Source organism: Gopherus flavomarginatus, chromosome 5 (genome assembly GCF_025201925.1).
Source record: "Gopherus flavomarginatus isolate rGopFla2 chromosome 5, rGopFla2.mat.asm, whole genome shotgun sequence".
NCBI classification, from domain to species: Eukaryota; Metazoa; Chordata; order Testudines; family Testudinidae; genus Gopherus; species Gopherus flavomarginatus.
In genome coordinates, this window is record NC_066621.1 from 93,212,241 (window position 1) to 93,228,358 (window position 16,118).

The following is a 16,118-nucleotide window of genomic DNA, read 5'->3' on the forward strand; positions in this document are numbered from 1 at the left end:
ATCTCAGTGAAGTCAGTGGGATTACTTGCAGCATCAAGGACTGCTCAATGTAAGGGTGACAGAATTGGGCCTTAAGAAATTTGTAGGGTATAAAGAAGGTGTGAGTGAAGAGTCCTTTCAAATTGATTTTACAGCCGTAATTCTCTCAATTGTACTGATGTGTTAAAGCATTTTAGGCATGACTTAGAATGGATTGAGTTCTCTTCAGTTTTCTAGGCAGCTCTCAATTCTGCCTTCTTCCTCTAAGCTGAAACTAGAGCATGATTGTTTATTGACAGGAAGCTCCAATCTCCTGCTTGTGTATCAGCTCCTATAACACCACAATGGACAGTGAATTGCAAAATAGCCTACAGCAGGACCAGGTGTAGAGTTCTTGGTGAACTAAAGTTACTATTGCATCTTTGTGTAACACCTGAAAAGTGACATGATTAAACATAATAGTCTTACAGAAATGTTCAAGTTTGTGCTATAACTAGGCTCCCAAATAACCTATAGCCAAATAACTTCATACTTGTAGTTAAACGTTTGTGATGCAAAGTTCAGTGTGTACATGATGATACATGATGCAATAGATTATTATAATAAAGATCCCAATGATCACATAATGAAGGATTTTCGTTTATGCGACTATTGTAGACCCAGATAACAGAGGAAGTGAAATTTCATTTCTTACACAAAACATATTGAGTGATGTCCAATGTTAGATAAAAACTATTGCTAATATGTGGTTCACAGATCCCTGTTCCAATCAAATATATTCTATAACAATCTTATCTGGCTAGTATCACCATGTTGGGAAACTGCCACATATAAAAGAAAATTTCAGTGAGATTAAAAGGCTTTTTATGCTATTAAATGCAAAGAAAATACCCAAAAGCTTAATAGTTACTTTTTGGACATTTAACCTAATATTAAAGAAAAATATTCTATCCTCTAATAACAATTGCACAACAAATAACAAAGATGTGAAATAAATAATCACTAAGTCAATTTGAATATCCCTGGATTTCGATATACAGTCTAAAAAGCTGTTAACTCAAGTTGACTGGCCAGGTCTTTTAGAAGCTGGAGCAATGTTCACTGCCCAAATGTGATGATCAGTCCCCGTAGTCTTGGTGGTTTTCTTTCCACTAACGTTTTATTTCTTCAGTTCAGTCCTTTTTAAATTTCCTTTCTAATTTCATTGTTTTCCTCTTAGCTCAGCTGCTTTTTTTTTTTTTTTTTTTTTTAAGACATAGCATATATATCCCACTTGCACATTAAGGGCATGAATCTGGTTTACACTGACTAGCTCCCTTTTCGCTCCTTTGGCCATATAATTTACTCCCACTTTAAGGCTCCTTTATACAGTCAAAGAGCTGTAAATGGGCCTTTGTGCAAATGAGAATCAGGTCCCATAAATCCAAATATTAAATCCTTTTGGTTCTCTGAAGGTTCTGTTTTACAAATAATGTACATCTAAACAAAATGTAATGTTTTATAGTAAAATGACCAAATAGTGGTTGGTCTAGTAAGTGTAACAACACCAGCCCTTGGGCCTGCCATACAGGAAAGCAGCATATTGGGGAGCATGATGAACATTGATCCTTCATCAGTTGCCAGAGGTCATTACAGAGTATGTTTTTCAGGTGGCAATCTCCAAATCAAAAAAATTAACTTGGATTTCATCATATCTCACAAAATGCTATCAACAGGCCATGGGACCAGCCTATTAAAAACAAAGTTAATGGCAGTATTTAATTTATTTCATATGTAATTTCCAAAGCTTTAAAAGCCTTCACCCATAAAATATGATTGTCTCAGTAAATAGCAAATGGAGAATTTCTTGCTCTGTGTATGTGCTTGCTGTCAACTTGGAGAGGAAAATAATATAAGGTTGCAAATAATAAAAGCAATAGATTGCCACAAACATTTTGTTGGGAAGGATTTGGGGGCAGGAGAGGATACAGGCAGCTACTGACTCTGTAGCTGGGTGGTTAGGGTACTGACCTGGGATATGGGAAATCAAGAAGCAAGTCGCTGCTCTGCATGATTCATAGTGATTTCAGATTAAATACTCTGCTCAGACTCAGGTAGAGCAGATTTTATTTTCATTCCAATCCAAAATGAAAACAAATCTTGAAACTTCAGAAATTGCCAGGAAATGGATTTGTCTTCCATCAGGCAGCTTCGCTGTCAGTAGGAAATTACTATAAGAATTGAAGATATGACAAATATCCCAAAGCACTTCACTTAGGCAGGTGACTTTTACTCATGTGGATAGTCCCACTGAGTTCATTAGAACTCTGTGTGCATAAAACTATTCATGTGTTTAAGTGTTTGCAGGACTAGCACCTATATCAGTAAAGCCCCGTCAAAATGCAGCCACCTCTAAAATGGAGGTGTAGCTAACTGGTACACCATATGTTGTAGAAGATGAGGAGAAGAAATTTTGGCCAAAGACTCTAGAGCAAACATTTTAATCTAGTGAGGAGTGTTATGAGATGTTCAATGACCACATAAAACTGGAGTCCCATTTGTTCTAAAGATCTCATCTGAAAGATATCAAGAATATTTTATTGCTTATGCTTACAGTAATTACATGTTTACATTTTTAAAAGGCAGCAGGGACCTATCTAAAAGCAAAGGGAATAGATTGCTGCCTCTGAAATGCTGTATTAGATCTAGCCAACTGTTTCTCTGCTCTTACGGCCAGATTCTGATTGCTATTAAAACATTAGGAATCATAACATTCAAAAACCAGTGGGAGAACACTTCAATCTCTCTAACCACTCAGTGACAGACTTGAAGGTGGCAATTTTGCTACAAAAAAACTTCAAAAACAGGCTCCAAAGAGAGACTGTTAAACTCGAATTAATATGCAAATTAGATACAATTAACTTAGGTTTAAACAGACACTGGGAATGGTTGGGTCATTACACTAATTGAAACTATTTCCTCAGGTTAAGTTCTCCTCACACCTTCTATGGGTCATCTCGATTATCACTTCAAAGGTTTTTTTCCTCCTGCGATTATAGCTCATCTCAATTGATTGGCCTCTTACAGTTCGCATGGCTACTTCCACCTTTTCATGTTCTCTGTATGTATAAATATCTTCTCTCTGTGTGTTCCATTCTATGCATCCGAAGAAGTGGGCTGTAGCCCACGAAAGCTTATGATGAAATAAATTTGTTAGTCTCTAAGGTGCCACAAGTACTCCTGTTCTTTTTATTAAATTAGTATAAATCTCAAGTAATTCCATAGTCATCAGTGAAGTTACATACCAGTAATGGATTTCATGGAAAAGTTTTCTCCCCCCCCCCGCCTTCTTCTCTGGGGCAGGGGGCAATCACAAGGACACTTGCACCAGGAAGCAAACCTAGTCTCTACAATTGTTGCATACGTACTTTCATTTACTATTTTCATCTACATTTGGTCGGTACTGAACAGCAAAATATGTGCAGCTTTAAATAAAGAACTGTGGTATTTGTTCCATTTAGGGCTCAAATTATACATGAAACGAGTGTGAAATAATCAATGCAGTTTTTGAAAAAGTGGACTGGTGCTCCTGCTTAAAATAATCTTTGGTCCAAGATCCTTGCTGCTGAGCTGTGGTCACTACTATGTGTCCCTAAATTATAGGGAGGGAGATACAACAACAACTAGACTAGGGGATAAGAAGTCTTTACACATGGCATCTTGAAAGCCCAGTTTGTGGTGAATGCCATGTTGATATTTAAAGATGAGCTATAAATAAATTACTGGAGCGTAGGAATCAGGATACAGGCGTTACTGTATTTCCATCCGTTCTGTTCAATACAGAGGATGCTGGAAGCAACATTTTTTAGAAGAAACTTGAACTTGGGTAAAGTATAGGTTTTCCAACAGAGAAACACCACCTACATATCTAGACATCTAAAGCTTACCTCATTTTTAGATTTTGCTTACATTCCTATAAATCTAGAGATCATGGCAGGCCAGAATTTAAAATTACTAATCCATTAGTATTCTTTGTTTGTTTCAGATAAGGCATATGAGTTCCTGCAATGTTTGTTTCATGTAAGGCCTATGAATTCCTGCATCAAAAGATATCTTTGATTAATATGACTCATAGATATCATGATGCAATTAGGCTGTTTTTGCAGTGAGAAACATAATGAACTCCCCTGCACCATATCATTAGTAAAATTTGCAGCATTTATATTGTTTTAAAGTATTTGCCTGTGGATGTTTCTATGAAAGCTATATCCATTCCTCTGGAAAGTGGTACAATTGAAAAGCATTATCATTGTGATAAAATGCAAAAATCTTTAAGGTTTGCATAGAAAATGTCAAGACAGCAAGTCATGTCATCCACATGCCTCATAAGTAAATTAGCAGAGCTATCCATGTCATTAGATGACTTGAGATAGGGACAGACCAACTAAAATTACAGATATTGTGCTAAAATCAAATTCACAATCCTGTTTTTGTAATTAAAAGAGCTTAAGGTTTGGAGTGAGCAGAAGTAGTTTGTTATAAATTAAAATGCTTATAGAAATGGAGAATGAAATATACAATACTTTAGGGTCATGTGACAAAATGCAAAAAGTCATTCAGTACCTCTGGGAGGGGATCCTGAAGATCTGTTGCACCCTCCAGGACTGGTATACTCAAGATACATCATCAAAGTGAGAAGGTTTTTTTGTTTGTTTGTTTGTTTGAAGTTTTAATCCCAGCAGGGATTTCAGAAAAGTGTGAGGAAGCCACAAGAGTTTATTAACCAGAAACTAGGACAGGAAGTTCTGGAGTGAAAACTGGCCTGTGTGCAGGTACGTTCCTTGGTTTGGTGTAGAGCTGGACACGGGCAGAGGGACACATTCACACACACACACACACACAAACTCTCTCTCTAAGAAATGGAAAAAAATATATATGGGAATTTTGGTGTGGAAATGTTCTTATTTTTAAAGAAAAAAAGTGAAGATAGATATATTTTGGGTTTTTTTGAAAACTTTGATTTTCAGTAAAATTCAGTTTTCACATTTCAAAAACAAAGAAATACTGAAAATTGAACATTGTGGCTTTCAGGTTTTGCTTTTTCATAGAAACAATAGAAAGCTTTGCATGAAAGTACATTTTTTCATAAAAATGTTTGTTTAAAGAGCAGTAATATTTTGTTGAAAAAGTTGCAACAGAAAACTTGTGACTGGCTGACATCTGGAGTTTATTGTTAAACTTTAACAACATATTGTTAAAGTGTCCAGAGACTTTGTTGGTTTGTCTTCTTTTGGTTGAACAAGAATCTCGTAAATAGTTTGGAAAACCAAGAGATAATTATTTCCTTACCAATATTCTCCTGTGAACTTTTCTCTTCAGCTTCCCAGATGCTTGCCACTGGCCTAAGTCTCCCAGGTTTTGAGTACTTTCTTAGAAGTGATGAGTGACCTCAAATACCATTAATGTCAATGGGTTTGATAGTCCTCAGAATGCCTTAAGAGGTTCTCACTACCTGTGGATCTCAGACCTTTAGTCTGCTATTTCTGAAAAGCAATCAAGCCATGTTAGGTTAAGACAGAATATGTTTTGGCCTGATCTTGTGGAGAAAGTTTTGTCTGACTGTAGGATTATTTTTAAAACCTGTCAGCATTCATTGAGTGTTTGTACTAACAGACCAATTTCCGTACTTTGAACCCACAATTTACAATATAGTGATTTTGTGTGTGTGTGTGAGGACCTATTTGTGAGGGTTCTGCGACATAGGAATCAGGATGGGTGGAGTTAAAGGTCCTGCTGTTGAGAAGGAAGGGGCTGTAAAAAACAGAGTGGATTTCCTCAGTGAATAATATCTTCACAACATAAAAGAGCTGTGAAGTCTCTGTGACTCAGCGGGCCAGGAGGAGATTTTGCTGGATCAAACACTTATGTTTTCTTGTTTGTCAACAAAAAAAATTGGTTGGGTGTGCAGGAGGGATTTTTATTCCTTAAATAACAATGAAATAATTTCATAATAAAACAAACATTCATCTGCTCACCTTATGTGACTCCTCAATCACTGTTCTTAACACAGACTCTAATATTGCCATGACAAGAAATCTTGAACTCATCCTAAACTGACTTTGAACTTATTTTTTTCCTCCCACATCTCTCGTTACTGTAAGATTGCCTGTCATCACCTTTAGAACTTGGCTAGAATCTGTATTTACTTTGACACTGCCTCTGCTGAAATTCTTACTTAGACCTTAATCACTTCCTTGTCTCAACTGCTGCAATGAACTCTTAAAGAGACAAGCTGGGTGAGGTAATGTCTTTTGTTTGGACCAACTTCTGCTGGTGAGAGAGACAAGCTTTCTAGCTCACACAGAGCTCTTCTTTAGAGGAATCTCTTTCACCAGCAGAAATTGGTCAATAAAAGATATTTCTTCATCCACTTTTGGTCTCTCTAACATCCCGGGACCAACATGACTACAACAACACTGCATTAATTCTTACAGTCTAAAACCTTTGAGGTTCAGATAATGGTACACCCAGACTTCTTCACTCTAGGAAGCAAAACCACTTCACTCTACTCTTCCAGTCACCTTCACTAGCTCCTTAATTATCTCCAAATCTAATTCAAAAGTGCCCTCTGACTCTTCAAAACGCTCCATAGGCTTGCTCCCCCTTCTAACCTCATATCTACTCATAGGTCAACTTCCTTTCTGCCTGTTCATCCAACTCTATATAGCTGTGGGTAAAGTATGTGCAGCGGAGGATGCTATATTATTCTTTCACTTGTGCCTCCCTTCTACTGGTACAGGTGGTGTATGATACCCATCAATGACTTACTCTGCAGGAAACATCGGCATGCTCTCAGGGCATGATTAGCCAATAAGAGCTCTGGTGATGATTTTTCAAGATGATAGTTTTCCACATCTGTGAAAGTGACAGGGTTAGATTTAGAGATGAACTGTTTAAAAATTATTTATATTTCTGTTCCTGAGAGATATTTGTCTAATCCATGAATATGGAAGGTCATAAATGTCTGACTCTCTAGTCCCATCTACATTGGGAAATTACCTCATTGCTCACAATGGCTGTGGATTCCCTTTAACATGATTTACATTGCCTGGACAGGATAAAACTGTTTAGGCACAATTAAAGAAAGCATGATTGAAATCACTTTCTGTAATAGTATTGAAACTGTTTTTGTTTTGTACACACAAACAGCTAGACTGTTTTGAACAGGAGGAGAAGATTAGTGGACCTGCTTTTGAAAATTGCCTTATTTCTAATATAAATGGATCCTTACCACATCTCATTCCCTTTTGTTCTGAATACTTTTGACATTTCTAAGAAAATGAATTATCAGGGTTGGTTGGTGCTGTGGATACACTGTGCTGGGTGTTGACATTGTAGATCATCCTGATGCCGTATGGAGACTATTGTTGGATTCACAGTGCAACTAGTTCAGTTTGTAATTATATAACAATGATTTCAGAAAATGCCTATATTTAAATGAGGCATAGATGCTTCCCTCTGTGAGGAAAGGAAGCCATGACAGAAGATTCAACAGCTATTACATTTACGGATCAGCATGTGCATAGTAATAGCTGTATTTCATCTGAAATATAAGATTCAGGCTCAGAGATAACAGTTAACTTAAAGTGTGTATCTGAAACATTCATTCTATATTAGTATTTTCCCATTATACTGATTTTTTTTTTTCATCCTAAGGTTCCCTAGAGGCAAGAGACCAATAAGGATCTCTTGTCCCATAGCAGAAATGCAGCCACCACGCTGTAATGGGGTCTGATTTTCCTAACATTCGATCATTGGGCACTCTTTTGAAATCAATGGGAGTTACATGCACAGATCACTGACGAGATCAGACTCTGACACTGAAAAGCAACATTACACACCAGTTTAGGCCAGAAAGTGAAAATGCCAGTATATGACTGAAAACCTAGGGAGAATTAGGTAGACAGAATAAGTGCCCAAACCTGTATTTGACCAGAACATCAAGATGAATACTGTTTGTAACTGAACTAATCTATCTCATTTCACAGGAGTTCATATCATGAACTAAACTGTACTGGCTTTAATTTCTCCATACAGGATATGACTAACTCTCATAGACTTCATAGACTCACTTGGAGTCTGAGGTGTTTTACTGTTTTGTTGTTGTTCATTATTATTATTTGCTGCTGCTGCTGCTGTTATTTTTGATGTTTTATTGTCTGGTCATATTCCCTAACCAACCCAGGGTTGGAAGGGACCATATTGAAGACAAAGTGGATGCGGAATGAGCATTGTGCAGAAGGAATCATTACTGTAAACAGGAAAAATCGAGGAATTCAACAAATATATTTACCTGGATCAGCAGTTGGGCAGAGACAACTCATTCGAAGGAGAATTGAGTAGGAGGTGAAAGGCGGCATGGGCAAGTTTCAACAAAATAAAGATGTCTCTAATGGATAATGAACTGCCCATGAAGAAAAGGAAAAAACTGTTTAACTCCACTGTTCTGCCAGCAATGATATATGGAGCAGAAAGCTGGTCAACAATGAAAGCGGAGGAAGAAAAATTCACTGTCACCCAGAGAGCAATGGAAAGGCAAATGTGTAAATATCGCTCCGTGATCATATACCAAATGAGGAGATCAGAAAGTGTGCAGAGGTGACTGAAGTAGTACAGGCAATGTATGACGCAAAGCGAAGATGGGCGTGTAGATCATGTAGACCACAGGCAAGATAATAGGTGGACAGCACGCATCAGTGACTGGATCCTCAGAGACCACAAGTGATCACTGGGCAGACCGAAACACGCTGGGCCAGTCCCATGACAAAACTCTTTGGCCAGAAATGGAAAGAACATGCTCGCAACAAAATAGAATGGTGTGGCATTGACTTGTGTTCATGGAGGGACAGATGAGGAAAAGTCGGACAAAGGTGATATTCTCTAAGCATTTCTAACAAAAACCTCAAACCTGAAAAGCTGTTTTTGTTAAAAGGTCACTGTCGACCTGAAATTTAGGGTTTATCTATGTACAATTTTCTAAACCATATACTTATGCTATAAATTGGTGCAACCCCTAGCGTGGATACAGTTGTGTATATCAATATAAAAGTGCTTTTATCAAACATACTACAGCTGTGTGTAGACCAATTCTCAGTCAGCTTTAAAAAAAGTGTTGAAAATAATTTCAAGTCTTTTCTTTGTTTTGCAGTCTTCCTGCCAATTGTTGGAGTTTTTACAATATTTTTTCATCTTCCCCTCCCCTCTTTCTGTGTGAAAAGCTCTTTACACCAGTGGTCCCCAAAATGTGGTGTGTGCCCCTTGGGGGGGGCATGTTGCGGGGCCCGGGCTAGCACCCGGATAGTCAGAGGGGAGCACCACCCAGCCCCATTCTGCCTCCAGCCTGGCTCCAGCCCCAGCTCCACTCCGCCCCCTGCTTTGCCCCCAGCCACAGCTCCACTCTGCCCCCAGCCCAGCTCCAGCCCCACTCCGCCCCCTGCTTTGCCCCCAGCCACAGCTCCACTCTGCCCCCAGCCCAGCTCCAGCCCCAGCCCCAGCCCCAGCTCCACTCCATCTCCAGCCCAGGTCCAGCCCCATGCTCTAGCCCCAAGCCAGCTCCGTTTCTAGCTCCATCTCCACCCCCATCCCCAATTCTGACCCCAGCTCCCCCGTCAGCCCAACCACCTCTGCTGAGCCAACTGTGCAATAATGGAGTGGGGGATGGTACAGACAGATCCATTACTGGTAAGGGGGTGGATGCAACAAGGAAAGTTTGGGCACTACTGCTCTACACAAACTGCAGGAGCAACCACTTAGGCTTCTCTACAGGGAAGAGACTGAGTGAAATTGACTATTCATTAATTTCTATTAAAAGCATGGAGTAAGCAAACTAAAAAACAGATTGTTTTTCCTCCAATGTCTTTAAGTTACAGTAAACTTTGTTGTGAATTACAACTGTATGTACAAAAATGTTCAGACAGAAGTGTGACTTTTAAATTGATGGTGTCCTTTTAAATATCAAATTAAAAACATAACAAAAAGTCATTGCTATACTAATGCTAACCTGGAAATACTGACCTCCTCACCTCTCCAAAGACATTTCTTCAACAGGAATTCTATCAATGTAGTACTGTGACTAATTTGTGATTCTAATACAAGAATAGAAATGAATACTAGAACTTGGGCTGATTGACAGATCTGCAAAAAGTGATAGCTGGGTCAACTATCCATCAAACAAATGAGTGGTAAGTCATTTGTAATTTCTTCCAACATCATTCAGTTTTCACTATAATTTAATTTTGTTGTGCATAAGAGTGATTTCTTGAAGATAAATATCTGTGTCATTTTATATTTTGTTCAGAACCCTGAAAGCCGCAAAGCTACATATAAACTAACGATGTACAATATCGGTTTGGAAAACAGTCTTTTTGAATCGTAGGACTATAAAAAAAATAAAAGTCTCTGAAGCCTGAGGTTTTTTATTTATATATAATTTTAAGTATCTTTCCCTGAGAACTTATATTGCAAATTAGTGTACATTATTAAATGATTTTTTTTATGGGTGACTTGTATAAATCATAAAAACTACCAAATCACTGTTGCTTTAGTTCAGGGGTGGGCAATCTACAGCCCGCGGGCCAGATCCAACCCGCAGGATTGCCACCCCCGTGGCGATGTGGGTCCCGCACCGCTGCTGGAAGCGGCTGGGACCACATCCATGCTGAGGGCTCCGTGCACTACCCTTACCTCCAGGCCCCGCCCCTCACAGCTCCCATTGTCCAGGAACAGGGAATGTCCGGCCAATGGGAGCTTCAGGGGAGGTACCTGCAGGTGAGGGAAGTGCACGGAGCCCTCTGCCACCCCGCCCCCAGGGGCTGCAGGGATGAGGTGCTGGCTGCTTCTGGGCACGGTGCTTTATTTGGATTGCACTCTTTTCACTTCTCTCTCAAACTGTTTGATGATGCTGATGGTGATGTTAAATAGCTATTGTGTGTCTCCTCCCTTCCTGAGAGGTAACTGCATTACAGTGGTAGGAGAACTTCTTGTTATAGCCTGGGCTGGTGGTATGGGCAGTGCCGGGTTTACAGTGGTCCAGCAGCTCCATGGAACCAGGTCCATGCTCAGAAGGGGCCCTGGCCTGCTCTGCTTACACTGTGCTCTGAGACCCCGCTGGCTCCCCTCACCCACCACTTGCTCCTCTCGGCCTGCCCGCCAGCTGGCTGAGGGTTCCTCTCCGCTCCCTGGCCCCACCTCCTGCTCCTCACAGCCCCCTGGCTGGAAACCCAGTGCACCTCCGGCTCCAGGCAGTCTCTGCTTCCCACCATCTGAAGGTCCCCACCTGCCTCCCTGGAGTTGAGCTGCCTGGGACTGGTGCAGAAGCCTGGCCAGTCTCAGCCAGGTGGAGAGGGAGACAGTGTGGAGGGCTTGGCTGGGCCCCTCCAGCCAAGTGTGTCTTGAGGAAGCCCAGCCGGGCAGGTTCTAGCCTTACTAATTGTGCCACTCCTGAGGGGCCAGAGTGATTCCCGGCCCTGGGACCGGCCCTGGCTGCGCTGCCAGCTCAGCCCAGCAGATACAATCACTTCCCAGTAGGGCCAGTGAGCATGGCTGGGAGGCAGGGCTTGGGGGAGTGGGTCTGTGGGAAGTTGCAGGGCAGGGGTGCTGGGCTGTGAGGGGGCAGGGAAGATCTGTGTGTGTTGGGGCACTAGGGAGTGGGGGGTTCTGTAGGGGGTGCTGGGCAGTTGTGGTGGAGCTGTGGGGAAGGGTGATGTTGTGCAGGGCACTGTGCATTTGTGGGCACTGTGCATTTGTGGGGGGCCTGGGCAACCTTAATTCACCCTCCTTGTACATATGCATTACGATACAGCCTTTAATTACATGATCACATACTATTATTTTCCAGAAGACCCCTGCCTTACTCAGTGAACAAGATGAACGGTGTTCAATTAATGCGCAGTTATTCACTATTTTGTTTTCACTTTGTTCTGCTATGTGTGGCCCCATGCCTTATTTAGTGAATGCTATTGTAATCTTGCTCTGAAGACAGATTTATTATTTTCCTCCTGGGCTTTTCTGTAGCATTCATCAGCATAGTATGGGTGCTTTACAACTATTAATAAATTTATTTTCACAGCTGAGATGATATTATTATCCCCATTTTGCGGATGGGGGAACTGAGGCATAGAAGGGTGGGATCCACGAAATGGAAGTGGTGCCTCTCTTTTAACTTTAGCCTAGTGCTTAGAGTACTGACCTGGGATGTGGGAGATCAAAGTTTAATTCCCCTATCTCTGCAAGAGAGGAAGAAAGAATTTGAATAGGGGTTTCCCACCTACCAGGAGAGTGCTCTAACTAATGAGGCATGGGATATTCTGATGTGGAACTCCCTCAGTCTCTCCTGTTGAAGCTTTCCACTATGGATAAATAATAAGAGAGTGATTGGAGCAGGGGGACTAGGACCCATTGTCTCCCAAGTCCCACATGGGAGCCCTAACCACTGGAATACAGAGTCATTTCAATTCTTTTTTTCTCTCTCTGGCCAAATGACTGTTCCACTGTGGATAAATACTTACCTGCTCCAACTACTCTTTCTTTATCCACAGTGGAACAGCTTCAACAGGAGAGATTGAGGGAACTTGTATAGCAGAATACCCCATAGCTCAGTAGTTAGAGTACTCTTCTGGTAGGTGGGAGACCTCTGTTCAAATCCTTTCTCCCCTTCATCAGAGGAGAGATATGAATGTGGGTTGCCTTTGTCACAGGTGAGTGCTCTAACCACTACACTAAAAGTTATAAAGCAGTCAGAACCCTCTGCCACACATTTTGCCTGGAGCAAGGCAGACATCTAACTCATTCTGCAAGAAATACCTTAGGTGCCTAAGCCATCCACTCCAGCCAGCAGGTGTCCATTTATGTATCACTAAGTGGAGCTCCCTGTAGCCTGGATTTAAGCACCAATCTCAGAGGGATGGGGCTTAGCACAAACCCATCTGGTTGGCATCTCTGATAGCCTATCTTAGACAGCTCCTGGCCCAGCATGCTGGCTTTTCTGGAGAGAGGAGGTGCCCATCCGTCCCCTTTCCTTGTAGGAGGCCTACACACCAACTTGGCTGTCTTGATTGAAGTGTTGTTCCTGGATTTTCTAGGTGCCTAAAAGATAATGCTGTGACACTCCACATTGCAACTCCTAAATCTCTTTGTGGATTCCCACCCAGAGAGATTAAACTCCACTAATTTTGAGTGCGAAAATTCCTAGGACCTGATTTTTCAGCAAACTTAGCAACATTTAGCATTTTATATGTTTAAATTATAGCTCCCATTGACTTGAATTGCAGCTGTAAGTACTCCTCATTTCTGCAAAATGAGGAACACAAAAAGAGCGACCACCTATGAAAAGTTTGGTGTAAGTTACTTGACTAGAACTACATAGGAACTCTGGTATAGGTGGGGATTGAATCAATTTCTCCAGGGTAACATTCAACTGCCTTGACCATGAAACCATCCTTTCTCTTCGGGCAACACCCTTTCTCATTCACCACGCACCTTCCAACTTCTGCATCATATGAAGCTGGGTCCTACAGACAACAATCTCCTTCTTTCCACAACCCTACTTCACCCCCAGAACACATCCATCCTATGCACTGAATGGTCCTGTGGAAAAAACAGCAAATGACCATGGAATTAAAGACGGTATCATAATGTATTCACATGTGGGTTGGGAAGGGTGCAAATTAAAATAGCATAGGTAATATTAATTTTGGCATTTCCTAATATTTGTGTATTTAATTTTGTAACCTCAGTAATGTTCTTTTAACACATTTTATGGAATATGGTATATAGTATGTAAAAATACTTTGGAATCCTTCAGGGTTAAAAGTGGTATACATGTTATTTTTAAAATATTATGGTATTGATTACTTTCAGTGACAGAGATTGTCCCTCTTCATTTGCAAATTAAAAAAAATTCCTCTATGGATAGGAGATTCCATAATTCTTTTACAGTTTTACTTGCATCATCTTCTGGAGCCTGTGGTATTGGCTGCTGTTGGACTCAAGTAGGTGGACCACTGGTCTGATCTGGGATGACAATTCCTGTATTGCTAAGTGTTGATTTAAAATAAAAACACTAACATCTTTCTTAAAAATACCTTCAAATTACATTTGATTGCAGTTACTTTTGCATAAATCAGAGTTATCATTTGGGCTTTTATTATCGAAAGTGTTCCTGATCCAAGAATTTCATTTAATAAATAAGATCTGTATTAGACTTAAAATGACAAGGGGGCAGGGTAGTATCTTTTATTGGAGCAGCTTCAGTTGGTGAAAGAAACAAGCTTTTGAGCTAGGGAGAGCTCTTCCTCTGGTCTGGGAAAGGAACTCAAGAGTTTCACAGCTAAATACAACGTGAACAGATTGTTTAGCATCAGTAGATATTACCTTGCTCACCTTGTCTCTCTAATATTCTGGGACCAACACTGCTACAACAACACTGCAAACAATGTTTGTCTTAAAATGGAAATTATGCTCACTGGTATCCCTACAAATACAGATTCAAGACACGTGTCTCTCTTCGCACCTGTGTGCGCTACAGTTTTTTCTGCCAAGCATATCTAATTGTCTAGAAACTAAATGGCCCTCATCACTATAGTATCTGAGCATATCTGCTGTATTTCAGTGGGTAGGCAATTGCTGAAATGCATAAGAATCATCCAGATTCTTGCAAATTATGGTAAAGTGCTTGCTAACTGCAAAACAAGACAGACAGGCTTGGCAAGAAGAAACTGAAATGTGAAAGTGTGGGCTTCTGTTATCTACATACACTTGGTAGGTCACGTTTGTGGCCTGTCAGCCTTGACAGGGACCATTTAATTTCATACTTCCCACCTAACAATCCCTTTTGTGTCCTCTCGTCTCATGCTCATCTACATAACTTCTTCTATGCTGTTTCTGTGCTACAAACTTATCTGCCCTAGTGTGCTATACATCGTTCCTGTTTGTTCAAATCTCTTTTTAAAACAAGCTTTTTTCCGTAACTCTATTAATATACCAAAGTCAGAAGCATTTCCTTGTAATTATAAACTTTATGAATCCTGTATCATTCTGTTTTTTTAAACTATAAGTAATGGCTGATCCTATCTCTAGTTGTAATTACTTTAAACATTTTAACCCCATCATTAATTATCTACATCAACAAAATTTACCAGATCTAGGGTAAATGAGTGTTGACTATTGAAAAGGTTGCTGTGCAAAATGGCTGCAAACTCCCTTATACTGAGGAGGCCACAAAGGGTTCATGGAGCTCAAAAAGCAGGCAACACTGGCTGCAAAGATGGTGTGGTCAGTGCATTGGGAAGTGTAATGATTCTATACTTCATCTCTGTGGAGCTTCTGTAGACACTGAGTTAAAGCTGTTCCCTCCAAGGAAAGCTGAGTGTGGGGGTGGGGTGGGGAAACAAGTGAGAACACTGTCTACGTACTGCCAGGATAAAATCCCCATCTGGAGTAGTGAGTTTAGCTGGCACAGAGGTGTAAATTATTGAATCTATCCCAATGTCAAGAACTCTCTACCATCTCTTCTAAAGATATGAAAAGAAAACTGTCCCTACTTAATACAACCTCTCAGAAGACAAGAGTGAAAAGATGGGCCTTGTATCATGTCCTGAAGGTCATTAATCAAGGGTTCTACCTGGCTGTCTCTGTGTTAAATCCATTCTCTAGTCAGCTGATACATTTTATATCCAATTTATATTGTTTTTTTTTCTCCTTGGAGCAAGGGAAATGCTATGTTCTATACAGTGTTGAGCATATTGTTGATATTCATCAGTTAAAAAATTGTATGTTCTATTGGAAGCAGAGCCACAAAGTTCAGATCTTGATTCAAATTTTCCAATCTTTTGGGGTAGTTGGGGTGACACTGCACCCCATATTCTTCACTGTGATATTATGATATAATTATGACATACTTATGATTTATTTTATGCAAGGTAAGTCATGTGAGATGTCATTGAAAGGTTATGATTTGCTGAATATGATTATCCTGTTTATATGCATACATCATTTTTAGCTGAAATTATGAATATTGACTATGTATCTGTATTTCACATGTAGTTATACCTGGGTAACGCCCACTAGACAAGATATTTTCATTGTAGATTGGGGTGGGCAAA